This window comes from Phoca vitulina, unplaced genomic scaffold (assembly GCF_004348235.1).
Source record: "Phoca vitulina isolate PV1807 unplaced genomic scaffold, GSC_HSeal_1.0 scaffold47, whole genome shotgun sequence".
Lineage (NCBI taxonomy): Eukaryota > Metazoa > Chordata > Mammalia > Carnivora > Phocidae > Phoca > Phoca vitulina.
The window spans coordinates 10,738,328-10,765,264 of record NW_022589750.1 but is presented as its reverse complement, the minus strand read 5'-3'; the positions used below and the strand labels follow the sequence as shown (position 1 = coordinate 10,765,264).

At 49.8% G+C, this 26,937-nt stretch overlaps 1 protein-coding gene across 5 annotated transcripts in view; it reads left to right on the top strand.

Annotated features, from left to right (window-relative positions):
• Nucleotides 1-9,393: 9,393 nt before the first annotated feature.
• Nucleotides 9,394-26,937, top strand: part of EPN2 (epsin 2) — an 80,419-nt gene continuing 62,875 nt past the window's right edge. For 4 of the 5 annotated variants that reach the window (XM_032431653.1, XM_032431652.1, XM_032431651.1 and 1 more), the window contains exon 1: nt 9,394-9,501. The gene's annotated coding sequence lies outside the window, so the exon portion shown is untranslated. Of the gene's footprint in view, nt 9,502-10,069; nt 11,434-26,937 lie in introns of those variants that run through there. The other variant, XM_032431649.1, reaches the window with a different exon arrangement.

Below are 26,937 nucleotides of genomic sequence, written 5' to 3'. Positions count from 1 at the left end.
TCAGGAAACAAACTGAGGGTTGCTGGAGTGGGGGGTGGGGTGGGACAGATGGGGTGACTGGGTGATAGACACTGGGGAGGGTATGTGCTCTGGTAAGCGCTGTGAATTGTGCAAGACTGTTGAATCTCAGATCTGTACCTCTGAAACAAATAATGCAATATATGTTAAGAAAAAAAAAAAAGAAGAAGAAGAAGAAGGTAGCAGGAGGGGAAGAATGAAGGGGGGGAAATCGGAGGGGTAGATGAACCATGAAAGACGATGGACTCTGAAAAACAAACTGAGGGTTCTAGAGGGGAGGGGGTTGGGAGGATGGGTTAGCCTGGTGATGGGTATTGAGGAGGGCACGTTCTGCATGGAGCACTGGGTGTTATGCACAAACAATGAATCATGGAACACTACATCTAAAATGAATGATGTAATGTATGGGGATTAACATAACAATAAAAAATTAAAAAAAAAAAGAATTGTCTCTGTGATACTGCTTGTGATCATAGACGCAAAAATCCTCAACAAAATATTAGTAAATCAGGAATGCCTAGGTGGCTCAGTTGGTTAAGTGTCTACCTTTGGCTCAGGTCATGATCCTAGAGTCCTGGGATCAAATCCTGAGTCGGGATCCTTGCTCAGTGGGGAGCCTGCTTCTCCCTCTGCCTGCCACTCCCCCTGCTTGTGCTTGCGCACTCTCTGACAAATAAATAAAATCTTTAAAAAATATATTAGTAAGTCAAATTCACCAACACATTAAAAGGATCATACATCATGACCAAGTGAGAGATATCATTTCAGGGATGCAAGGATGGTTTAACAGCCACAAATCAATCACCGTGATACACCACATTAACAAAACAAAAGATGAAAATTATGTGATCATCTCAATAGATGCAGGAAAAGCATTTGGCAAAATTCAACAGCCATTTATGATAAAAACTCTCAACAAGGTGAGTATAGAGGGAACATATTTCAACATAATAGAGACCATATATGACAAACCCACAGCTAACCTCATACTCAATGGTGAAAAGGTAAAAGCTTTTCCTGGATGCCTAGGTGGCTCAGTCAGTTAAGCATCTGCCTTCGGCTCAGGTCATGAGCCTGGGGTTGAATCCCGAGTCGGGCTCCTTGCTCAGTGGGGAGCCTGCTTCTCCCTCTGCCTGCAGCTTCCTCTGCTTTGCGTTCTCTCTGACAAATAAGTAAAATCTTAAAAAAAAAAAAAAAGCTAGAAGCTTTTCCTCTAAGATAAGGAGTAGGACAAGGATGTCCACCCTCACCATATTTATTCACCGTAGTATTGGAAGTCCTAGCCACGGCAATTAGGTAAGAGAAAGAGTTAAAAGGCAATAGAAAACCCTGAAGACTCCACCAAAAAAACTATTAGGACTAATAAGTGAATTCAGTAAAGTTGCAGGATACAAAATTAATATACAGAAATCTGTTGTTTTTCTATACATTAATAATGAACTGTCAGAAAGAGAAATTAAGTAAAACTTCCATTTACAAAATTGCATCAAAAAAGAATAAAATACCTGAGAATAAATTTAACCAAGGAGATGAAAGACCTGTATTTTGTTTGTTTGAAGATTTTATTTATTTATTTGAGAGAGAGAGTGTGTGAGAGAGCACAAGCAGGGGGAGTGGCAGAGGGAGAGGAGCTCAGCAGGGAGCCTGATGTGGGGCTCGATCCCAGGACCCTGAGATCATGACCTGAGCCGAAGGCAGATGTTTAACTGACTGAGCCACCCAGGCGCCCCCGAAAGACCTGTATTTTGAAAACTATAAGACACTGATGAAAGAAATTGAAGATGAAACAAACAAATGGAAAGATAGACTATACTCATGGATTGGAAGAACTAATATTGTTAAAATGTCCATAATACCCAAAGCAATCTACAGATTCAATGCAATCCCATTCAAAATACCAATGACATTTTTTTCCCATAGAACTATAACAAAAATAAGTCACAGGAATGTAATGTAAGGCATAGGGAATAGAGTCAATAATGTTGTAATTACTTTGTATGATTTCAGATAGTAACTAGACCTATCCTGGTGATCATTTTGTAATGTATAAAAACATTGACTCATAATCTTGTACACTTGAAATGAATACCATATTGTATATCAATTATATTTCTATTTAAAAAAATAATTTTCTCTGTGGGGTGACAAAGAGAGCTCCTGGCAGCTCCAGGCCTCCCCAGTCCTATTGTCCACAATCTCAGAAGCAGAGAGAGCCACTTGGTTGCTAATTTTAGGTAAAAATCCTGGAGAAAGCACTTATTGGCTGAGCTTGGGTCACATGCTCATCCCTGAACCAATCATTGTGGCCAGCGAGATGCAGCACTCTCACTGGCCAGCCAGGGACAGGCCTGCCCCTGGACTGATAGGGGGGTTGCTCTCCAAAAGCTGCACCAGAAAACAGTTTTAAAATGCACTGTCTTTTATCGCTTTCTCATGCAGGGGCAGGAGTCCCATGCCACCGGAAGCCAAGTAGCAGGCTCTAGCGTCCCTAGCATGAGCACCTAAGGGCTACTACCTTCTACGTGGGATCACAGGTGGCTACAGTTATGGGTCGGCTGACCTGTGTGCCTGCCCTCATCAGGATCAGGCTCATCACACTCCATCCACGGAAAATCCCAGCCTCCACTCACCCCTTGTGCCTCCATCTCTTCTCTGTGTCACACCCCCACACACACCAAAATAAAAATTTAAAAAATTAAAAAAAAAGAAGAGTGTTTTGTTTGAATCTTCACCACTATAGAGGAAAAAGCCTGAAGATTAATAGTCAATAAGGAACAGAAATGTTGTGTCGTAAGATCAGAAACTATATTTAAATGGATGCTATGTTTTTATTGTTGTACATAATGCCGTAGGGAGGAAAACTGATGAAGGCCATTGAAACTTATTTATGAGGTGTGATGAGAGCTTTGGAAAAAAGGCATTGTGTAATCCCAAGCAGAATGATCAGTCTATTGATTGATTTAGTAAATAGTACAAGTATAAAAGCACAGAATTTTCAAAAATTTAAATGTAAAATGGAAATGAGGTTGATGACCATTATTGTCGGGAATCTGGGTACCGAGCGATGAAAACCCAAGTCAACAGCTGAAAAAGGAAAGGGAGTTTATTAGAGTGGTGGGCATTGCTGCATACCTCCCCAGCATCTGTTCCCTTCCCATAAGTTCCCCCCCCCCCCCCGCCCAGCTCCAGGGGTGAATTCCTCACCTCACGTTCCCCACAGCTGGCTTGGGGATGGGCAGGCAATCCAAGTTCTTCTGATTACAGCAAGCCTTGAATATTGGTTTGCTGGTTGGGAGAAAGAGATTGTTTGCTTCTGGGTGGTGTGACTACAGATGTGAGACATGGATCGGCTACACCCAATTTAGAGCCAGTCAAGACACCACCCAAGGAAAATAATGACATGCCTGGGGGCATATGCCATATGTGAAAGAAATGAAGCCAGAGCCTTGATCATACTGCACCTGAAGCTCTGGCTCTGGAGATTTTAGTTAAATGAGCTAGTTGATTCCAATTATTATTTAAGCCACTTTGAGTTTGATTTTCTATCAAAATAGCTCCAACTGATGTATTGGCTTGTGTGCTAAAAAGTCCAGGGTGAAAGCTTCAGGTATGGCTGGTTCAAGGTGCTCAAATAATGTCAGTAGAAATCTATCTTTTCTCTCATCTCTGTGTTACTTTCATTCTCAGGCCGAAATCTCCTAGTGTGGAGCTGCTCCAACCTTACATCCCACTAGCTCAGCAACCTAATGGGAAGAGAAGCTTCCTGTCTTTCAGTGGTTTCTACAAAAATCCTGGGCTTGAGTCTTATTGGCCTGTTTTGAGTCATGTGCCCATTTCTGAACCAGTCACTATGGCCAAGGAGGGATGCTCTGATTGGCTCAGTCTTTGTTATACACCCACCCTTGGAGCTGGATGGTAGGGCCAATCTCTCCCCTCAGCCTATTCAAATTCCTCTCAAGAGATTGGCTTTGGAATCAGGAGAGCCTTCTAGTAGTGTTGCCTTTTAGCATTGTGATCATGGACAAATTGAATCTCATCCATAAAATGGGGATAAAGATGGTCTCAAACTCAAGGTTGTTATTAAGAGGAAGTGAGATGGGGGCGCCTGGGGGGCTCAGTCGTTAAGCATCTGCCTTTGGCTCAGGTCATGATCCCAGAATCCTGGGATCAAGCCCCACGTCGGGCTCTCGGCTCCGCAGGAAGCCTACTTCTCCCTCTCCCACTCCCCCTGCTTGTGTTCCCGCTCTCGCTGTGTCTCTCTCTGTCAAATAAATAAATTAGTTTAAAAAAAGAGGAAGTGAGATGATCCATGCAAAGCATTTGCACAGTGCTCACTGCTTTGTTGTTATTATTATTACTGTTTCCTAACTCCAGTATCTCCACTTCCAGGAAGTCTGCCCTGATTACTCCCTCCCCAGGAGCTAAAGGAAATTTTCTCCCTGTGAGTTCTCACAGCCCTTTCTCTTGTGATTTTCTATGTGGTGTTTCAGTTTCTGCTCCTGTTCATGACTCCTCTCTGCCCTTTTAGACTTCCATCCCCTAGAGGGGCAGTAGCTTCATCTCCATATTTTAATAGGAACTACTGCTAACATCCATCTAGGGCTGGTTAAAAAACAAAATTCAACCGAGGAAATTTTGAAGATCTAATGGACTTTATTAAATGATTCATGAATTGAGCTGCACCCCATCTAGAAGGTAGAGGGATGCTCCAGGAAGGAGGGTGGGGCAAAAAAGTTACAAACAAAAGACAAGAAAGGATTTTTCCAGGGGAGACCACCTTTCCTTAGGGGGAAAGACTGGGGGGGTCTTACTATGCAGATTACCCCATCTTCCTTTGAGGGGGCAGGGTGGAGGGTCCATGTGACAGATTACCTCGTTGGTGCTTCTCAGAAAATTCCCGATTGATAGGTTCAGACTCACATTTCTGGGGTACCTGGCTGGCTCAGTCGGGGTTGTGAGTTTGAGCCCCAGGGCACAGAGATTACTTTAAATCATATATACATATGATTTATATATTCATATATTTATATATATATATATATACGAATAAGACTTACATTTCTGGAGGAGGATGACTACAATTAGGTTAGATATTAAGCCCTGGCTTGGTGACTTGGCCTCGCCCAAATAAATGCCATTTGGGGCCTGTGGTTTTTCTTTTTGACAGGCTTTTTACAGTTTCCAAAGCATTTCCTCCTCTGCTTTTTCATTCTGAACCAAAGTGCAATCCCATTAGGTGGGAAGGATTATTCCCACTTCACAGATCAGGAAACTGAGGCCTCGGGGGAGCAGTGACATGGCCAAGCTCAAGCAGCAAATCAGTGGATAAGAAGTTAGGTATTTCTGGATTCCCAAGGCAGGGCTCTTTCTGCTGGCCAAAGGGTTTTGAATCTAGAGTTCAAACCTTCAGTGAAGATCCCTGGGACCTCCTTCTGCACCTTTACTAGGTGATTCTGTTACAGGATTTCTTTTCCTTTAGTGCCCGCGTTCTTGGTCATGCTGCTTCAAAGAATGAAGAGGTAGTCCAGATGAAAGCAAAGTTTATTGATCCATAGTTATTGAGCAAAAGTACAAATCTCCCGAAGAGGAAGGGGACCTGAGAGGGTTGCCACCAAAGTTTTGGGCTTGTTGACGGCCTGTTTTAATCTGATTAACCCTCCCTGCTCCTGTCATCCAATCAGGTTTTTGTCATCTACCTATCACAGGGGAAAGGGTGGAGGGCTCCTTCCAGGGTGGTGTAAAATCCTTTTAAAGGTGGTTTCCGGGCGCCTGGGTGGCTCAGTTGGTTAAGCGACTGCCTTCGGCTCAGGTCATGGTCCTGGAGTCCCGGGATCGAGTCCCACATCAGGCTCCCTGCTCGGCGGGGAGTCTGCTTCTCCCTCTGACCCTCCTCCCTCTCATGCTCTCTGTCTCTCGTTCTCTCTCTCTCAAATAAATAAATAAAATCTTTAAAAAAAAAGGTGGTTTCCTCTTAGGGTGGGAGGGACAGGGAAGGGCTCTTGTCCGTGCCTGCCTTTTTTTCCGACTATCCTGCATTAATTATTTTCACTCAACATGCCCTCCCTCCCTAACCCAAGATATCCCTTGGCCTGCACGGCCATCTCGATGCGACCATCTCGATGCTTCCTGAAACACCGCTCTGACCAGCCCCAGTCACTGCCTCACTATGCATCTGGAACCAACCTCCAAATCCTAGTGAAAGAGGGCTTTCCATCCATTTTGACCTCAAATGTTCCAATTGATTAACTTCTTTCCAGTTTATCTCTTCCCTCTGGTAAAAGACCCTGTGGGCAAATCATCTGGTGCTGGGAACCGAACTAACTACCCGGTTAAGCAATCAGCAACTGCCCTGACCCAGCAAGACCCCACCCGCAGGCAATCCACTCCAAGACAATGATGGACGGATCTTTACTGCCCACCTGCGGGGACCGCAGACCTTTGTCCCACATTTTCCTGCGTAAACCTGGAAGTATTTTCAGCACTTTGGAGACAGTCTTTGAGAAGCTAGTCAACCTTCTTCTTGGTTTGGCCTCACATAAATTCCTTTCTTGTTTTACCCCTCCACTTGTCTCTCTGCCTTTGGATTTTGTCCGCGCGGGTGGTCGAAACTGGTCTGTTTGGGACCCCTGGAGACAGGTGCTTGTGCACCCCTGCGCCCTGGCTACACCAGGGAGGGCAGATGGAGGTGTGTGCTCCAGCCCTGTGCTTCCACGCTCTGGACCAGAACCTGGGTTTGGATCCCAGCACAGCTGTCTGCTGCCTCCGTTTCCTCATCTGTAAAAGAGGAATAGGACTGCTGACCTTAAGGGCTCATTGTGAGGGTGAATTCAGAGAGGGACCATGAAAGGTGGTGAGATGCTTCACATCTCAAAGCAGTGCGGAAGGAGAAGGGACTTGGAGGAATGCAGGAATGCCCCCTCTGACCTTGCACTTGGGTGGTGGTCTTTCAGCCTCAGGGGGCCCTCCTCCACTCCCCAGCCTGGCTCAATCTCCTGTTCTCCAGTTTACTTCCTGGGCTGTACTTAACCTCATTAGCTCTCTCTCTCTTTTTTTTTTTTAAGTCTATTTATTTATTTATTTATTTAAGTAATCTCTACACCCAACATGGGGCTTGAACTCACAACCCTGAGATCAAGAGTTGCATTCCTCCTCTAACTGAGCAAGCCAGGCACCCCCTCATTGTCTCTTTATCTGTATCCAGGTCTCTTCCCAAAGTTTGCATTTTATCTCTGTGGCTACGCAGACTTGCTAGCTGGGTGGGGAAGGCAATGGGCTCTATACGCAGAAAAAAATTGGCCTGGATGACCAAGCCCTGGCATCTCTCCAAACCTCAAATTCTCATCTGTAACATGTGGACAGTAAGACTGCTCACCTTGTGGGGCTGTGGTGAGGTTTAGGCCAGCCGCTGTTTGGTGTGGTAGCATCCAGCCCCATGTGGCTATTTAAGTTCATTAATTAAAGTTAAGTAAGGTCTTAAAAATTCAGCTCCTTGGGTCACACTAGCCATATCCCAAGTGCTCACATGTGGATGGCACAGCTAGAGAATATTTCTCTCATTGCAGGAAGAACTATTGGGCAGCACTGGAGGGTAAAGCACTCGAGCCTGCACCGGGCACCCACGGTGTGTGGGCATAATTCATCTGAAGTTGCAAACTCTGAGGACAGGGGCCATGATTTCATGCAAAGTTCTCCTCTTCTAGAAGGCCCAGCAAAGAGTGAGTTGCAGTTTACAGGGAGTGTTAGACTGGTTGAGAGCCTTCTCCAGAAGAGGGGCCAGCCAAGTTCAAAAACAGGGAGCTCAGGTTCCTGCCATAAGGCTAATTCACTCTCCTGGTGGAGAAGGGACATTGAGCAGTGGGAGGGGGTTGCAAACCATGGGGAGGATTTTCTAGCATCTGGAACTACCAGCTCTGGACTTTATAGAGGAAAAATGGCCAGGTGACTTTACAAATGTGTTAGTCTCTCTCTCTCTCTCTCTCCCCATTCCCCTCCTCCCCTCTCTGTCCTTCCCCTCCCTCTCCTTTCTTTCCTCCCCTTCTCTCTGTTTCTCTCTCTCTTCTCCCCTTTCTTTTCGCTCTTATATTTGTCCCTGAGAAGGGAAGTCTAGATCCCAGCTTGGAAGAACAGAAGGGAGGTCTTCATCCACCAGGCTTCTTCATAGGGAGGAGGAATATAAGGCTCAGAGAAGTGCAATGACTTGTCTAAGGTCTCTTAGTAAGTGAGGGCAGAATGGGACTCATGGACACAGCTTCCCTGAAACCAGAGCTTGGCAGAGTGTTGATGTCACCTGGGCCTCCTTGGAACACAGGCAACAGGAATGATGCTGTCTGCCAACCCAGCGAGCCCTGAACCACACCCCAGACTCTTCTGTGAGGGGTTTCTGCTGACCCGACCCTGTCTGGAGTAGGTTAGTCAGCTGTGAGGTCCCAGGAACCTCTCCAAGGTCTGCCTCTTGTCCAGCTTTGTCTTCGACTCCTTTTGAGCCTTGCACAGAGCCTGGCACGTAGCAGGTGCCTCTTGGGCGCTGGATGAACCAGGCGGAGGGGGCAGTTGCTGTTGCTCTTGTGAGTTTCAGGCCGTGTGAAGCGGTGAGTCTGTAAATTCCTCGTGTGAGGATGACGGTGAGCCGAGGGCTCCACGTTTTTAGTGTAAGGATCCCTCTGGCAATCTAGCAAAGCCGATGCATCCCTTCTCAGAATGATTTTTGAGTGTGTTTTATTGAAGTATTAACACACATACGGAAAAGTGCCTACATCTAAAGTGTACATCAGTGAATTTTCACAAAGTGAACACACTTGTGACAATGGCACTCAGCTCAAGAAACCGAAGGTGACCAGCGCCCCAGGAGCCCCTGGCCCCTTCCAGGCTCTACCTCCTGAGAGAAGCCCCTTTTGGAATAATGTTTTCAAGTGCATACTGCAAGGTTAAGAACGGGGTTTCAGCGCTGATGGAGGGCTCTGTGTGCGTGCCTGAGGGTGGCGAGATGCGTGTGGAGTATGGGATGGGCGTTTTTTGGGGGGGTCTGAGTGAAGGCTGCCGAGTGCGTGGGTTCGGGTATGAATTTGCCAGGGTTTGCGGGTGGTTGGGGGGTCGTCGAGATGCGTGTGTGGAGTTTGGGGGGAATGCTTCAGGGATTCCGGCGTAGGTCGTGGGGCGCCGCGGGAGTGCGGGGCGCTGTGCTTGAGGTCGAGGGTATGTGGGGGGAGGTCGCGGGGCGGGGCCTCGGCGCGGGGGCGGGGCCTCGGGGGTGGAGGGCGGGGCCGGCGGGCGCGCGCACGCAGCCGGCGCGCCCCCTCCCGGCCGCCATGTTGGCTGGTGTGTGGGTGTCAAACGGAGCTAGACGCGGTGGCGGCGGCGGCGGCGGCGGCGGCGGCGGCGGCGGCGGCGGCGGCTGCGGCGGCTCCGCAGGCTCCGGTCGCTCCCGCCTCCCCAGCGGTACCCGCGGCCGCAGCCGCGCACCCGGGCAGGCTCGGAGGAGCGAAGGTGAGCCGGGGCCCACGAGCATCGGGGGGCGGGAGCGGGACCCCGGGGCGCGGACCCTCCCCTCCCCAGGGCGCGGACGCCCTCACGGCGCCGCTCCCCTCCAGCCAGCCCCCCAGAGCATGCACCCCAGCTGCCCCAGCTGGGTCCCCACCTCAGGTGGGACCCCTTTCTTTCCAACCAGGCCCCGCCCCGCGGGTTGGAGCATGGCCCCCTCCCCATCTGGATCCCTCTTTCCGCTGCAAGGACCCCCCCATTTCCCTATCGGGGAGCTCTTCCTTTTACATCCTCCGAGTCAGGGGCTCCTCTTACTCCCACCCCAGATCCAGGAGCCCCCTCCAGGCCCTCATCCTCTACCTTTCAGCTTGGAACAACCCCGCCCCACCTCCCGGAGCACTTTCCTCCCCTCCTCGGGCCAGGCCCCCCTTTCCTCCGGAGCCGAGCCCGATCTCCCTCCCGCCCCCGTGCACAGCCGAGCCCCTCTTTCCTCCAGGAATCGGGGGAGGGGTCCTCTCTGTCCAGGATCCCGTCCCGTGCCCCCTCTCCTTCGGGCTGGAGCGGGGCCCTTTTCCCTCCCCAGGGACCAGGTTCTCCCTCCCCACCCCCGACCCCCGCAGCACAGCGGGGACGGGGGCGGCAGAGCCTGGCTCCAGATGCCTTTTGTTCCGCGTGGGATGGCAGAGACCCCGCCCGGCTGTCCCGTTCGGCTAATCCGGGTGGGTGAATGGGTGCGTGGGGGCCGGCCTCTTCAAGGAGACCCTTCGTCTCGGCCCGTGGGGCGGCTCCCCCTGAGCAGAGCGCGCTGGGAGAGGCTGGCCCTTCCTAGAGGAGTCCGTGCCAACAGGTTTTTGTTTGCGACCTGAAGTTGGCCCAGTGGCTTTGCGGGGGGGTTGGGGAGGGTGGGGGCAGCTTGCTCTCCCCAGAAACCCCGGCAGGGGCCTGTGAAAGTCCATTCCGCCGCCCAGGGGCACGGCCTGGGGTCCCTTCACTGTTTTGTCCTGGGGACGCATCTGAACTCTGTGCTTCTAAGAGAGGACGGGGCCTGCGCATATTGGGGTTCATATGGGGGAAACTGAGGTTCCAGAGATGCAGTGATTTGCCCAAGGTCATGCAGTGATACTGTGTCACTGACAGAACTAGAAGCTTGGTCTCTGGGGTGCTCTCCGCACATTTTAGAATTTTTTTAGAGAGATCTTCAGGATAACACCCCCTCCTCCCTTTTATTTTTAACATTCACACAAGATAATGGGAAAGATGTGAAGTGTTGAGTTCTTCCTTCCTACCTCAGAAGAATGCCCTGTGAAAGAAAAGGTTGGAACAGGAGGTTAAAAGGATTGAAAAAGGTGAATTTTAATTACTCCCCCTCCTCCCAATTACGTAAGATAATGAAGATTTGGCAGAAAACATGTACATCTTGTAGCTCTAGATACCAGATGATAGGTGCTGGCAGAATCATATACTGAATCTGCACAGCAGCGATTGAGTTTGCACTGATAATTAAGTTTTTTCATCTGTATTTAAATGAACATCAGAAGGGACTTACAGTTTTTTTTTTCCTGACTTGTTCCATTGATTGTATTTGAGATCGGTGATGGTGTCGGAAGCCACCAAGATCTGCTCTTTACTCTATCTGTATTTTTACTTTTATATTTTTAAAGCTTACTAGTTTCTTTAGTTTTAATACGGGCTTGGTCTTGTTACCACTGGGCTTTTCTTCTGTAAGCGTTGAAGGAGAGAGATACTGGCTTGTAAAGAGTTGGGTAAAGTGCAAATTATTGTAAGACACGATTGTATCCCACAGGGCCCTGGACCAGGAGCAAGTTTGGATGGTCCTTTGGGATGTACTGAGCTCTCCTGGTTTACACAAGCTTTCTACCCCCTTGAACCTTGAGTTTGACAGATGGGAAGTTCAGTGGAGAACTCTATCGCAGCAAGGTGTGTTATGTCAAACACGGTGGCCGGTGTGTGCGGAAATGTAACTTGCAAGTGATGATACCTATGTATGCAGCCTTGAAAATGACCCATCCCTTGTAAAAAAAGCCCTTGTAGAAATATAATTGATGCCTGTTAGTGTAGCTGTCTTCCATGGTATCGTGCGGATTTCCTAAGAGTTGGGATTCTGATAAGAGTCCTACAAAAGTAGTTTTAGTTTAAAAGGGTTTTTAGGACTTGTTTTAATGGCTTGGCTCTTCCAGAACTTAAAGAGTGAGCTTTTTTTTTTTTTTTTTCCTTAAAAGATTTCATTCGGAAGAGGGTAACTTCCAGTTCTTTGTGGACTAAAGTGCCAAGAAATTTTCATGCATGGAATTGTCCCTTTCATACTCTTGGGAAGCGCATTAAAGTTTTTAAGGCTTTTTGGCAGTTGTTCCTTCCGTCCCCCGGAACCTTCCTGTCGGATTGATGGGGCATGGATGACGGTGGTGGTTGTCATTTCGTGGCATGAGTACCTGGTGACTGTGAGCCTTGCCGAAATGAAAGGGCTTGCATTTGGGGAACTTGAGGTTGGTGGGAATATGAGGAATTTTCTAGTTCAAACTCTGTCCCCCATTTGTCTGCTGAACTTGCTATTCATGTGTCCAGTTTAAACGAACGTCTTCTGTCAAGCCTTTGCCAGCCAACTCCACCAGTGTTTGGGTCCCTCAGACTCTTCTCTCCAAGCCTCACCGCCCCCAGGCTTTTGGAGCACTTAATCATAGGATCTCTGTATCTGGGGCATCTGAGACATCTTCGAGGCCACCTCAGTCTCTGACACATGGGAGATGCTCAGTAAAATTCTGGGATGTGAGTGAGTAGTCCTGGGGGCCGAGGAACAAACTTTTATTGATCCCCTACCACAGGCTCTACTGTTCTGTCTCTGCTCTTGCAAAAACCACTACTGTTAGCCCGGCAGTCGTAGGTCATACGGGTATGTCATGTTACGTGACACACGGGTATGATCAGCCACAGGCATATTAGCCCCCTTCTGCAGTTGAGGAAACTGAGACCCAGAGGCTTAAGCCATGTGCTCAAGGTCACACAGCTAGTAAGTGATGGGGCTGGGATTCGAATGGGTTTGTTGGATTGGAAAATACTCTTCCACGTGCTACCTCATTTGAGAAACTGAGTCTCACAGAGGTGAGGAGACTGGCTTCAAGGCCTACTGCAGGTTGACAATGGACGAATGCCGTGGGATGATGTAACTGAGATTGTCGAGGGTGGGAGAGAGCACATTTTGTTTTTGTCAGCTGCATTGTGAAATGACTGTTTATGTCCATCTGTTGAGTTGTTGAAAATTGACAAACTTTCTGATAACTTTGTCAATGGAATTTTCTTTGGTCTGATTTAGCTTGTTCGGGGTGTCTAAAAATAGAAACTTAGAAAAACAGAGTGAAATAAGTGTTGGGGCCCTTAAGTGAGTGTATTCAGTGTAACCCATCTATGGACTTTTTGACTAGATCTGTTTTCCTGTCATGTGGTTAAGTTTTTTATGTCTTGAAATGCAAAGTTGTGTCAGCAGACTTTATTATTTTTTTTTAAATATAATTTCATTTTGTCTTCACATCAACGTATAACATAGGAAAACAAAAACGGGCTGTCTGTTCAAAGTGTCCTATTCTTGATTTCAGCTCAGGTCTTTAGTGTCCTATTTTGTTTTAATAAAGATTTTATTTATTTGTCAGAGAGAATGAGAGAGCACAAGCAGGGGGAACAGCAGAGGGAGAGGGAGAAGCAGGCTCCCCACCAAGCAGGGAGCCCGTTGGAGGGCTCGATCCCGGGACCCTAGGATCATGACCTGAGCGGAAGGCAGATGCTTAACCATCTGAGCCACCCAGGCGCCCCGTTCTGTGTCCTATTCTTGATCTCAGCTCAGGTCTTGATCTCAACCCCATGTTGGGCTCCACACTGGGCGTGAAGCCTACTTAAAAAACAAAACAAGAAACAACCAACCGTACAAGATGGGATTACCCCACCCATCTGCCAGTGGGAAAACGGAGGCAGGCCCAGAGAGGGAAAGTAACCTGTGAGGAACTAGCACGGCCAGAATTCAAGCCAAGGTCTGTATGATTCCCAAACCTGGCTTCCTACCCCACCAGCTCCTGTGTAAAGCCCCTCAGTGTTAGGTGTACTCATTTAAATTATAGGATAAACTTGCAATCTTGAAAATCACCACCAAGTCTATGTAGAGGGCTGGGAATGGTGAATGAGATTTCTTTTTTCTAACCTGGGATCTGTGAAAGCACTGTGGGTTGAATGTCAAGAGTTTAATGAACCACTTGAACTGATAGACGCCAGATTTAGGGTTAGATTAAAAAAAAAAAAAAAAAAAGGCCTGCCTCCTTTGAACCAGACCCGCAACATTGTTAAAATGCTCCGTGTACGTGCGTTGGATTCTTTCTGGTGACTCATTCCCAGCATCCCCACGTACTGGAACCTTTGTGCCTGGGCACCGAAAAGCCTTCCTCTCGGTCAAGGCTGCACTTTCAAGCGCTCTAGAGACAGAATAGGTAACTTCCTTCTCTTTCTATTCAAAGGAGTGCTAGGCAGCGGGTGCACAGAGGGCTGTAAATGAAGGGACTCCCCCACCCCCCCTTCTCTTCATGGCAACCCCGCTGATAAATGGAACAGGGAAAAGCAGGCTCGTCCTGAGGGATGGCCGACCGTCTAGGGCTGATGCATGATGTGGATTTAAAAGCATCTATAATTAATCACTTCTGAGAGCAGGCTTCATCCTTCCTCTCACTCCCACCCTTCTGAAGCTAATGTCATCGTCACATCCCGGTGGCTCAGTAGCTGAGGGCACCAAATGGTACAGACAGTTTGGCTACAAAGGCCATGTGAGAAATAGCTTTGGAATCAGACGTGGGTACAGATTGGTCTCCTGGCTGGGTGGCTTTGAGCACTCTAATCACTGAGCTACGTTTTCCTCATCTCTGAAGTGGGGCTAATAATAACCATCTTGCAGAAGAGACGGGTGTTTCTCAGACTCCAAACGTGCATTGGAATCACCCAGAAGTCCTGTCAGACACATTGCCGGGCTCTACCCCCAGAGAGCCTGATTCAGTAGGTCTGGGGTGAAGCCTGAGAATGTGCGTTTTCAGCCAGTTTCCAGGTGCTACTGCTCTTCCTGGCCCAGGAACCAGATCTGGGGACCCCGGCGCAGAGGACCGAATACGAAGGGGTGCCTGACTGTGCCGGGACACTCAAACACAGCAGTGCTTTTCTGCCTCTGAAGTGTACCCGGATTGCTCAGAAGATGATGGCATGACCCTCGGGAAGGGAGTTTCGTTTGTCAAAGAGATGTTTTCACTTTTGTTCTTACGTGATCGGAACTGGGACTGTGGTCCCAGGCATCATCACAGTGTGAGTTAGTCGGGGTGTGTTCCTTCATGAAGGGGCTGTGAGACGTCAGTGCCCTTCGGAGAGGCAGTAAGTCCAGGATTCTGTTAGAAAAGCCGGTTCATCGTTCCCGCACATCAACAAGATGTTCACTGTCAAGGCTTTTTAGAAATGCAGCTGAGAAAGTCAGGGCACCAGGCAGACTCCCACGGGGCCATTAGGGAAGGCCACTGGTGTTAATGGAAGTCACTCCTCCTCCCTCCAACGGTTCAGATTGATTTAATATTCTTTGGTGTTCAGAGTTTGGGGGAGAAAATTGTTTTCCACCAATAGTAATTATCTGCTTGTCCATCAAAACCAAACCTGGGTGTGTGTGTGTGTGTGAGAGAGAGAGAGAGAGAGAGAGAGAACGCGCTCGAGCACACGCCCTGACAGTTTTTGAATGTCTTCTGTGTGCCAAGCCCTATGCTCCTCCTTTTAGGCACAATATTTAATTTAATTTTCATTATGATCCTTCAAGGTCACTATTTCGCTTTTTGCATATGCAAAAACTAAGGCTCAGAGGGATTCCGCCACCTGCCTCAGGCCACCCCGCCAGTAAGTCACCCCAGCTGGTATTTGCTGCCACCTGTGTCAGATTCAAAACCACATTATTTCCACTACCTCACTCTGCAGGCCTGCCAGGTGCTCCCATTGCCTCGCTGTACCCTCAGAGCAACCCTGGGAGGTACGCATTTCACACACACATGAGCAGACTGAGGCTCAGAGGGGTCAGGCTTGTTCCCGCGCCCCCAGCCAGTCCCATACCTGTTCGGTTTTGGAGCCTCATGAAGCCATTTCTATGACAACCCCTCCCTTCCCTGTCTGGGGCCATGGAAGTAAATTCAAAGACCTCGATCTGCCTGGTAGCGTACAGCGGGGACCTGGGAGGACCCCAGCTGGCTTGGCTGGGAGGAAGTCTGTGTGGGCTGGTAAGGGTTTTTGTGTTTGCAAAACTGTGTTAAAATAATTGGCCAAATTGCTCTGAGGAAAGGGCTCATTTCTTTTTTACTCTGTAATCCTGAAGCTCTGCACACTGGCTCTGTAAACATGACGCATGGGAATTAAGGACTAAAAAAAATCTCCTGGTTAATGCTGTTTGGTAAAACGTGATCAAGTTCCTACAGAAGAACGCGATAGTCTTAAAAAGTTCTATAAATAAAAATATAAAGTGTCTCCTCCCTCAGCAGGCAATTAACATATGACTTACAGCAACTGGGTGCTTTTTCTGGTCTTAACAGTGTATGTGGAGGTTGGGGTGTGATCACTTTCCCAAGGTTTGAAAATGGCCTGCAGCTCCCCAGCCAAGGAATGGTAAACAGCTACGTGTGGGTACCTGCCCTGCGCTCTCCGGAGGCCCTGGAGGTTTGGACTCAAATTTGTTGTTTTGTAAGCTCTTTAAGGCTGAGGTGAATAAATCGTGAGAGCTAGAGGTTGGCTGTTCAGAGTCTGCCCCCTTTCCCCCACCTCCCTCCCCCTGAAAGCCTTGGCAGTGGAGGAACGGTGACAGCCTGAAAAGTCACATTTTTCCTTGCAAGCAAGCTCTCCATGAGCGCCTGTTCGGTATCCATTGCTGTCCTGGGGTATAATGACTGTACTCTGGGTCCAAGAATTTGGGAAACACATGACAAGGGGAAGAATTTTGATACCACTTTATGAGAAGCAGTCCAGTTGATGTAGACGTATGGGCATCAAATCAAGGACCGTTTCGTGACATTAGAGCAGAATATTTGAGGTCGGCGTCGGCCTGGAAAATACGCAGCATGTGATCTCTAGTCAAAATGATGGGTGTAAATGAAATGCCATGTTTCCTGCCACCGATTGAGAAGACAAAGTTAACATTTGTGAGACAATTAGAAGCTGGTGGTTTGCTGAGCTGTGATTTTGATTCTTTGTCAGGGCATCGAGAATGGAGAAAAATCTGGAAGGGTCAGGGAAGACATCAGGGAGAAAGGCAGGATTTGAGGTGGACCTCAAAGGACAGGGAACAGGGTCCAGGTACAGAAGACAGATGGAAGGCATTTCAGGTGGAGGGAACAGCAGGGGGCAAAGCTTGGGGTGGGCTGGGGCACCCCACATCCCCACATTCGCAGAAGCAGCTCTGCCGAGTGGATGCCCGCTGGGAACAGTGAGGACTAAGGTGGCCGGGTGGCTGTTGGCTCTGACGAGGCAGCGGCCCTGGGATTTGGTGGTGGTGGCAGTAGGGAGCTCAAGTGTGTGGGGAGGGGCCCTGTGGCAGGGCCTGACCGGGCAGGTTGGTGAGACTGGGTAGGTCACAGTTCCAGAGACAGCACAAGGTCCGTGTCAGCGTGAAGGGAGGTCCTGGAGCCCGGGTCTGTTCAGGGAGAGGCAGGGGCCCTGGAGGCCTCGGTGCTGGCTGGGAAGTGTGGCTGGGACAGCCTGCGAGCCTGCACTTTTTATCCTTGGCTGCACCTGCAGGTCACATGGCCTGGAAAGCTTTTTAAAAATGCCTGTGAGGGGCCCCACCCCAGACCACGGAGGGAGAGCCAGTAGCTTTTTTAGAAGTGCCCCAGATGATTTTCATGGTTTGTGTGGGCTGACGAGATGAACTGTATGCTCAGGGGAGCGTCAGGGAGCGTCAGGGATTAGAAGGTGGGAGAAAATTGGAGGCAGAAGAGAGCCAGAAGCCTGTGCAGTGGTGAGATATGGGGTGCTGGGCCCTGAGCTCCTGTGGAGTAGCTGAGGACCGGCTCAGGAAAGAGGGAGGGGGCGGCAGAGAAGGTGGAATCGCGCCAGGGAGAGATGACCGCACCCCCCACCCCCCAGGCTGCTGAAGTTTGCCTTTGAGCTCCTTGGCCAAAGGGGGCTGGTGTAGCCAAGAGTGTAAACCCTGTGAGGGCAGGAGAAAAGACGGTTCCCCACTCATTTGCTGATCCTCCTTCCGCAGCCGGGCCTATGGAGCAGGCACAGCGGGTTCTCACCTGGTCCTTCAAGCCTGCGTGCGAGCCAGATTCCTTCCTCCGCCTCTAATTGTAATGATTGCAGCAAACACTACTTGTAACCTTAAAGCTGCATTTCTTCAAAGTGATTCTATTAAAGATAGTTGGGATTTAGGGTACCTGAGTCACTTGATTAGTCGAAGAGCAGAAGGGAGGTTTTACCGGTGCATTTAATGCATATCACCGTGTCATAATTTATGATATTGTCAGAAAAAAATTAGAGTCCAGTTCATTCCATCTGCAGTGTTTATTGAGCACATACGTAGCGTGCCCTGTAGGTTGGGAATGCATGGGTGACAAGATACAAGTTTCTGCCCTCAAGTAGCTCATGATCTGCAGAGAGTGGCTTCTGATGGAGGGAAAAGTAATGGCAGCCTGGGGAGGGAGAAGTTGAAAAAGTGGTATCAGATACCGAGAGTGAATCTGGGTGTCAGAGAAGGCTTCAGAGGAGATGATGGGTAGGTAGAGTCTTGAAGGGAAAGTGGGAGCTCTGGGGGACACCGATGAGAGGCCTTGGGGCCAGAGAACAGCGCTGTGCCAAGGCCCGAAGGGGCAGGGGCAGGCTCGGGCTCGGGCTGAGCTGGGCGGGTGTAGAGGAGGGAGGGCTGGGTATGCAGCAGAACCGGCCAAGTGCTTAGCGCGCTGTGAGTCGGGCCGTGGCTTTCACACAACCTTTCGATGGTTGAGTGGGCAGTGCTCTGGGTCCTCCACTTTGCCTCTGATCAGAGCAGCTCTGCTCCGCTCTGAACGTGGGAAACTAAAAAGAGCTCCTTTGAAAAGTGTTCCTCTGCTGTTTAAAAAAAAACCCCAAAGTGATCTCATTGCTGTCGGTGCTGGGGAGTCACTGAGCAAGAGAGTGCCCTGTGGGTGGCTGGCAGGGAGGGCCTGGAGGCTTCCCCAGGGAGCTGAACAGCCTTCACTTCTCTGTGTGTGCAGAAGGCAGAGTGGAGAAGGGTTCTAACCCCTTCCGCCCTCTACTGTAGGCCAGTGTCTCAGGTCCCGGGGTGAGGTCTGGCCCCATCTGCGTCTGTCTGCGTCTGGGGGGCTGCGGCTAACAGGTCCGCTGGGAATGGAGCTCCTTACACTTACACTCAAGCAGCTTTTATTTTTTTATTTTTTTGGTGAGTAAGCTTTACGCCCAAATGGGGCTTGAACTCATGATCCCGAGAGCAAGAGTTGCGTGCTCTGCCCACCGAGCCAGCTAGGTGCCCCAAGCAGCTCTATTTCTCCAGAAACCCCTGGAGAATTTTATGAGTGGGTTGTGAAGGCAAGGGACCCAGTAGCTCACCCTGGGGTGCGTGTCGGAGAGCGCCTGGGCCAGGCTCTGTGCTGAGTACCCAGGACATGCCCAGCCCTCAACTCGCCTTGGAGTAGACCAGACAAAAGTGGTGCACGGGCCCCATTTAGCCCACAGATGTGTTTTGTTTGGGCTCTACTGTCCTTTTTCCTTTTTTTTTTAAGATTTTTTTTTTTTTTAATTTATTTGACAGACACAGAGAGAGAGGGAACACAAGTAGGAGGAGTGGGAGAGGGAGAAGCAGGCTCCCCGAGCTGGGCTGAGCAGGGAGCCCGATGCGGGGCTCGATCCCAGGACCCTGGGATCATGACCTAAGTCGAAGGCGGACGCTTAACGACCGAGCCACACAGGCGCCCCTCCTTTTTTCTTAAAAATTAAAGTTGGTTGCTGTATTAGTTTCCTATGGCTGCTGTAAGAAATGATCACAAATGCAGGGGCCTCAAACAGTCGTCCAGGTTAGACTTCCAACACCGGTCTCAGGGGGCTACATTCATGGTGTAGCCAGGACTGTGTTCCTTCTCGGAGGCCTCAGGAGAAGATCTGTTTCCTTGGCTTTTCCAGCTCGTAGAGGCTGTCCACGTTCCTTGATCCGTGGCCCCTTTTATCTTCAAAGCAGCAGTAGCTAGTCCTGTCCTCAGGCCGCATCGCTCTGACACTGATTCCTTGGCCTCCCACTGCCACTTTTAAGGATCCTTGCTGGTACATTGGGCCCACTGGATAATCCAGGCTCCTGTCCCTGTTTTGAGGTCAGCTGATTAGAATCCTTAATCCCATCTGCTACCTTCATTCCCCTTTGCCTTGTAACTGGGATTAGGATGTGGACATCTTTGGGAGGCCATAATTCTGTCTACCAGAGTCGCCAACCTGAAAATCAGGAGATCTTACAGAGCAATGCGGACTTGGAGCTTCATTGACAAATCGGAACGCTTGGCAGCTGGGGGCCTGCACTGTTGCCTGGCAACAGTGGGTCAGCGCCAATGTCGGCGCCGTCTCTGGAAGGGGTTTCGGGCGCCAGTTCTCCGCAGCCCCCACCCCTCCCATGATGCCTCCTCATTTCCCTTCGTTGCCTGGGCCCTGCTCTGGAGCCCAGGGCCTCACATAGCGTTAGTCACGGCAGCGCCTCGGGTGCAGGGTCTCGGAGCTTGCCAGCCTCCTCTTTGCCCTCCCTTGCCCGAGCTTTAGATGCTTGTCTCACGCCCTCCTGTGCCTGGCACATACCCACACCTCCTCTCCATGCCCCCTTCTCTCTGACCCCGGGCTTCACATTCCAGAGCATCTCTGATGCTATTTTAGGTGGTAGTATTTGTACCATTACTCCTTGTCTCTCGTCTTCTCCTAGTACGTTCTGGTGCCTTCCATTTGATGTCTTACATTGGCATTTGCAAGAAGCAGGTCTTTATGATGCACCTTTAGAGCGGTATCCATCAAAAGTCGGGATCACACAACAGACATTCAGTCGAACACCTCCTACAGGCCATGCACTTTCCTAGCTACTGGGAATACAACATACCTGCCTTACCTCCCACCCCTCATCTAGTTCTTGAAGAGGAAGGAGGAGGAGGAGAAACACGTGGATAGGCAATTGCAATTTTAACCTATTGCATCTGGCGAGAGCCTGGCAGCATCCTCCCTTCCTTGGATCTGGGAGGCGGGCTCTGTCTGCAGTGGCGGGGGTCCCATAGCTCTGTTAAAGGCATGTCAGTGAACAATTTCCTGGTTTCCTGCCCCTAGCTGATAGCTGAATTCTGGGCTGGCACGTTGGAGGCCTAGATAATGTATTGGTTTGCAGTGTGAAGGACTAGGTCAGATGACTCCGATGTGTTGCTGCCTGGCAGTGTGACCTGGGGCTCTGGTTCTTTTCTGAGCCCTTTGTGTGGCCTCTTGTGGACAGGCCTGCCCCCGTGACCCTAAACTGTGGGGCGCAGGTGGAGAGCACCAGGTGGAGCCACCAGAATTTGACAGCCTAAGGGCATCTAGTCTTTACCTCTGCAGACATTATCCAGTATATTAAAGATTCGGGAATTGCTTGAAAACAAAGCAAGACTTTTCATTATGGAGAATTTCAATTATATAAATACAGTTCAGCGAGCTCCCATCTAGGATCCTTCCCCCTCCCTGCTCTTCGATTACTTTCAAAGCAAATCCCAGACTTTGTGGGTAAGTGCCCTCGGTACGCATCACTGCCAGAGGCAGATATGGACTCTTCGGAAACTTGTTTTTAAGAGAAGACTGGCCACCAGCCATCCTAATTTTGATTTTTTTTTTTTTTTAAGATTTTATTTATTTGACAGAGAGAGACACAGCGAGAGAGGGAACACAAGCAGGGGGAGTGGCAGAGGGAGAAGCAGACTCCCCACGCAGCAGGGAGCCCGACGCGGGGCTCGATCCCAGGACCCTGGGATCATGACCTGAGCCGAAGGCAGACGCTTAACGACTGAGCCACCCAGGCGCCCCCTAATTTTGATTTTTGAATGCTCTGGGGTTGAAGCTGACTTTCTGCACGTGTGGAATAATGATCCATCTTTATATAAAATCTTAATGTGGGTTGAATTTTGTTAGCACTTCTATTAGGGCAAAACAGTGAGATTTATTTTTTTAAGATTTTATTAACTAATTATTTATTTGAGAGAGCAAGTGAATGGGCACGCTCAGCACAGGGACGGGGCAGAGGGAGAGGGAGAGACAGAATCCCAAGTGGACTCGGTGCTGAGCATGGAGCCCAACGTGGGGCTTGATCCCATGACCCTGAAAACATGACCTGAGCCAAAATCACCGACTGAGCCACCCAGGCACCCCCAAACAATGACAATTTTGCTATTTTAATTTTTGTATTGTAAAATACATGTGACACAAAATTTACCATGGTAACCATTTCAAAGCCTTAAGAATTCAGTGGCATTAAGTATATTTACACTGTTGGGCAATCATCGCCACAGCATAGTTAACAGACTTTTTTCATCACCCCAGAAGGAAACCTATACCCATTAAGCAGTTGCTCCTATTCCTCCCATCCCCTGGCCCCTGAAAAGGATTAATCTGCTTTCTGTCCCTAGGATTTGCCTGTGCTGGGCATTTCACGTGCGTGGTATCATACGTACGTGACCCTCTGTGTCTGGCTTCTTTCACTTAGCATAGTGTTTTCCAGGTTCAGCCAGGGGGTCACGTGTGTCATTCCTTTTTATGGCTGAATAGTATTCCATTGTGTAGCTAGACCACAATTTGTAGATCTGTTCATCTGTTGATGGACATTTGGGTTGTTTCCACCTTTGGCGATTGGGAGTAGTTACCACTTTTAACTTGTCAGTGCTTACTTTGAAATGTGATGCGATGCGTGGATCAAAAAGAAAATGTCACGAATAAGGGGGTACGAGGGTGGTTACTTCTTGATTCCATTGATTTTAACACATTTACAAAGAACTTCTTCCCGAAGTACATCATACATAACAGAAAAGTATACTATGCGTAAGGGACTCAGAGGCCTCTTCTGCTATTTTTTGGTTTTGGTGGCTGTGAGGCCTGCTTCCCGGGCTGCCAGTCTTGTGGGGGGGGACCCTGCTCTTAGACCTGAGAGACCACAGCTATGGGTCTGAGGGTGGGCAGTGGCCTTTCTCTGCAGCAGCATTGAGGGAAATGCTTGGCTTTGCCCCCTCTTGCGTTATGGGGACAGACTCAGTGTTCTTGGTGTTTTCATGAGTCACTTCCTTTATTTCTGTACCTCAGTAAACAGAGTCTGTGTCCTTGTGTTGTCATGACAAGGTGCTGGAGTTCAGGGTGGCAGGTTAGGTACGTCGTGATCAGGAAGACGAAGTGGATTTGGCAGCATATGGTATATATAGACGTTGATTTCGGTTAGGCTCTTATTTCTAGCACGGAGTTAGAGGACAGCCCTGGATAAGTCCGTTGCTGACTGGTGGGTACCCTTCGCAAGGGCTGCCCCGTGGGGTGAGAAGTGGCACATGCTCTCGTTGCATCATGCTGTGTGTCCTCCTTTGGAGGGTGTCAAGGAGATATTCATCTCAGGTCCCAGGACAAGGAGGAACTTCTGTGAATCTACTTTATTTCTCTCTGGTGGACAGCGTGAATCCTCTTTGCTTTGGCCGTCAGGAAGCTCAGCTCAAAGTCAGTCGTTCGTGCTAGCTCTAGTGTGGCCTGTGCTTTGGGTTCTAACCCAGCCCCCCCCCCCCCGCCCTTTTCTTTCCTTATTGCCGGGATTTCTTTGTTTACTTGCTTTTCATCGTGCTCTGGGTGTCTCTGCTTGGCTCCTATACTTTGTCAGGATCACTTGGGGAGCTTCTTTTTTTTTAAATGCCCATGCTCATGCCCCACCACCTTCTGTTTTAATTGTTCTGGGAGGGGGCCTGAGCCTAAGTATGTTTCCAAAGCTCCCCAAAGATTCACATGTGTGGGTTGGGAACCCGCTGCTTTAGGCCATTTCACATTTGTTTAGCAAGCAAGGCAGGGATAAATAGACGAAAAGGATGGAGTCTGGGAGGACAGCCTACCCCAAAGTAGGGTGGTTTCAGCTCAGAGAAGCTGAGTAAAAAGGATTATGTGGCTTCCAGTGGTTTTCCTGCCAGTGGAACCAGTGGGAAAGCTCCAAGGGACTTCTCCCTGTGGCCAGAACCGCAGAAACCTTCACTCCTGGACCAGGGTTGGGGAGGAGCCACTGGGATTTTACTCTGAAGATCTCAGGCCTGCCTAGGAGGAGTACAGCTTTGTAACCAGGTCTTTTGGGCCATTCAGGACCCGCGTCCCATGCTTGGGGCCCAGTTTGTGCTTAATTCTGATTGTGTTTCTGTCTGCTCTACCAAAATAGACTATCTGTAATATAGTATTTCCAGGCTGATTTTCTTTTTTATCCTAAGTCTCGGAGAATGTTTAGGGTGCGTTTTTTAATGGTCATCAAGGAAAATTTGGAAGTAGGAAGAACCAAACTCAAACTTGACCTATGTATGGCCTTCTCACTGTAGTCGCTGTTAGTAGTTCGGTTTGTTTTCTCTAAGTTGTCAGTTTGTTTAGTACCCAGGGGTCTTGATGGTGTGTGTGACCATCACTGGGGTGGTGCAGAGCTTTCCCTTGAATGGCCACGGCCATGGCCATGGCGGGAAGAGGTCAGCACTTCCTGTGATTTGTCCCTTCCTCCCTTGCTGGGGGTGGCAGGGTCTGCAGCCCCCAGAGGCGCCGGGAGGCCACGAGGGAACTCTCTGCTTTGCCGGATGGAGAGGGCTGATTAACCAGTTGGCTGTGGGTGAGGGCGGGGGAGGCTGTTGGTGCTGGTGCTGAGATGGGGAAGTGGTCAGTGGGGAGGATGACTTCAGAGCTGGACAGGGGAACCGAGGACCAGTAGCACTGCGTGCACTTCGGAGGCTTCCAGAGAGGGCCACACCGGCCTCTCTGGGCCTCAGTTTCCCCATCTGTGATGTACATGAGAGAGTAGGACTACGCGATACCTGATCCGCCGCCCCAGTGCTGTCTTCCATTCTGAGGTAGGAGCAGCGGTCGAGCCGGCGGCTGTTCTGGTTGCTGAATGTGTCTTTTCCCTTTGGTGACGCTGAGCCCATGATGAGATGTTGGTGAGGTGGGTGGCAGCCCGTTCTTACCACACACTTGATTGCCTCTCTCTCCAGAAGTCCCCAGAAGAAGGCACAGGCCAATTCCCTTAGGAAACCTGTTTGCCTGAGGTTCCCCAGCTCACTCTGATCCAACCCAGAAAGTGGGTCTGGGTCGTGGGTCAGCTGGCTCACTTCAGGGAGACCTGTGACCTGTCAGCGGCTGGTCATTTCCTTCTGGGGCCCTCGGCACTGGCGCCGCATGGGGACAGGCAAAGGGGTTAGGTGAGCGGGTCTCCCACGCCGGGGGAGGGTCCCTGATTCTCTGCCCACTGGTGTTACGCTCGCCTGGCCGGTTAGTGAGCCAGCCCCCCGTGAAGAGAGGTCACTTTCCCACAAGACCGCCTCTCCCGGGAGGAGGGCAGGCCCTGCTCTGTGCTGCCCCCCCCCCCCCCCCCGGGGCCTGGTGGTGGCGGGTGGCTTCAGACACACTTGTCACTCTGAGGTTTGCATTTGTGTGCTGCATTACACTACCAGCCGGTGGATATTTAAGGAATCTTTTTGATAGAAATTTAAAAGCTATTCTGAAGGGTTTTGGTGGTGTTTTTTCAAATTGGAAGAAGGAAATCCATTTAAAATTTGGAAAGGGGAAATGTTCCTCTTCAAAAGAAAAACCTCATTCTGTAACCCACTGGCTTCTGAGTCGAGCTCTCAGATTTCTAAAAAAACTGCCCTGTGAGGCTCATGGAAATATCATTTAAATCGGTCCGCCCCAGGTTGCTCTCCTTCCGGGAGGTCATATGGAAATACGGTTTTGCCTCTGTTTTTGTTGAAGATGAGAGAGTGCACTACCTCGTTGATTTGGCATCTTTTGAGCACTGAGTCACTTCACAGGGAAATTTCCAGACAAATGAGTATCACCCCTTTGGGGGCCAAAGCCTGTCCTCACCTGCAGCTTTTGTTCTCCGCTTTCCCCGGCTGGGCTGCAGGTGGGGAGGTGGGCTGCCTGTGGGTGAGCTTGCTCTCTGATAGGGCCTGAGGTCGGGCCTCCCCTCGCCCCGGAGTGCCTGGAGGAAGAGTCCCTGGTCTCTGCCACGGGCACCTGGGGCCCGTCCCTGTGCGGCCTGCGTGCTCTCTTCTGGCCTCACCTCTCACTGCTCTCCTCTCTCCACTTGCCACGCTGGGGACCGAGCCATTCGTTTGGCTTGGAGTGCACTCTGCCTGCCGCTCGCCCACCTTGACCACCCCCTTGCCTGGTCCACACCTGGTCTGTACCCTTTGGGCTTCCATGGTAGCGTATCAGCTGTTTCCCTGCTCCCCATGGGTGGTGTCGTGAGCTCTTGGCAGACGGGTTGTATCGGATCGATCCGCATCCCCCAGCACTGTTGCTGCTGCCTGGCTGGTAGCCCGTGCTGAGGACTCACTTGCTGCACAGTTTGGGGGGGCTCCTAGCTTCTTGTTCTTCCTTCCCTTCCCTTTGCCCCTGGTGATCGGAGAGACCTTCTCAGGGCTCTGCATGGGGTGGCGTGGAGCTGGGGGGGGAGGGCGGAGTAGGGATGGGAAGGTGGGGATGGGGGTGCACGGATCTCTGGGCAGTGCAGGGGAGAGTTATGGACAGTTGGGAAAGGCCACCACGGGCCATTTGCAGCCTTCCAGGTGTGAAACCTGCGGAGCCTGGCAGAGACTGCTCCAGGGCTAGCTGCTGGAGCCTGCCCTTCAGCTTTCTGGCTGTGGTGGGGGCTCTAACAGATGGACAGGCGGAAGGACAGAGGGCCTGGCTCACGCTCACTCCTGTGCTGCTCAGGCCACCGGCATCTGGGACCTGTCGACCAACGGCTTTGATTTTTTTTTTTTAATGAGGATAGGGCTTACATTTTTTTTTTTTTTTTTAATGTTCTTTGGAATAGGCAACACATTGACATAGGTCTAAAATAAAAAGATATTAAAGTATCCTTTGAGAGATCTTGCCCTTCACCTCTGATCTCATCTGCCTTGTTCCCCACCTCCCTTCTCCTTAATAGATAACCCCTTTTAGTAGTTTGGATATCCTTTTAGTGTTTTTTAATGCAAATAAAACAAACACAAACTTACAAACTTATATCCTTATTTCTCCCTTTCTGTTCGAGAAAAGGGCACACTACACATACCCTTCTGCACCTTGCTCTTTGACCCACCACTGTAGCTTAGAGACTTTTCTATGTCAGTACTTGGAGAGAGTCGTCATTATCTTTCAGCTAGGTAGTATTCCTTTTTTTTTGAGGAACAAAAGCTGTTTTTC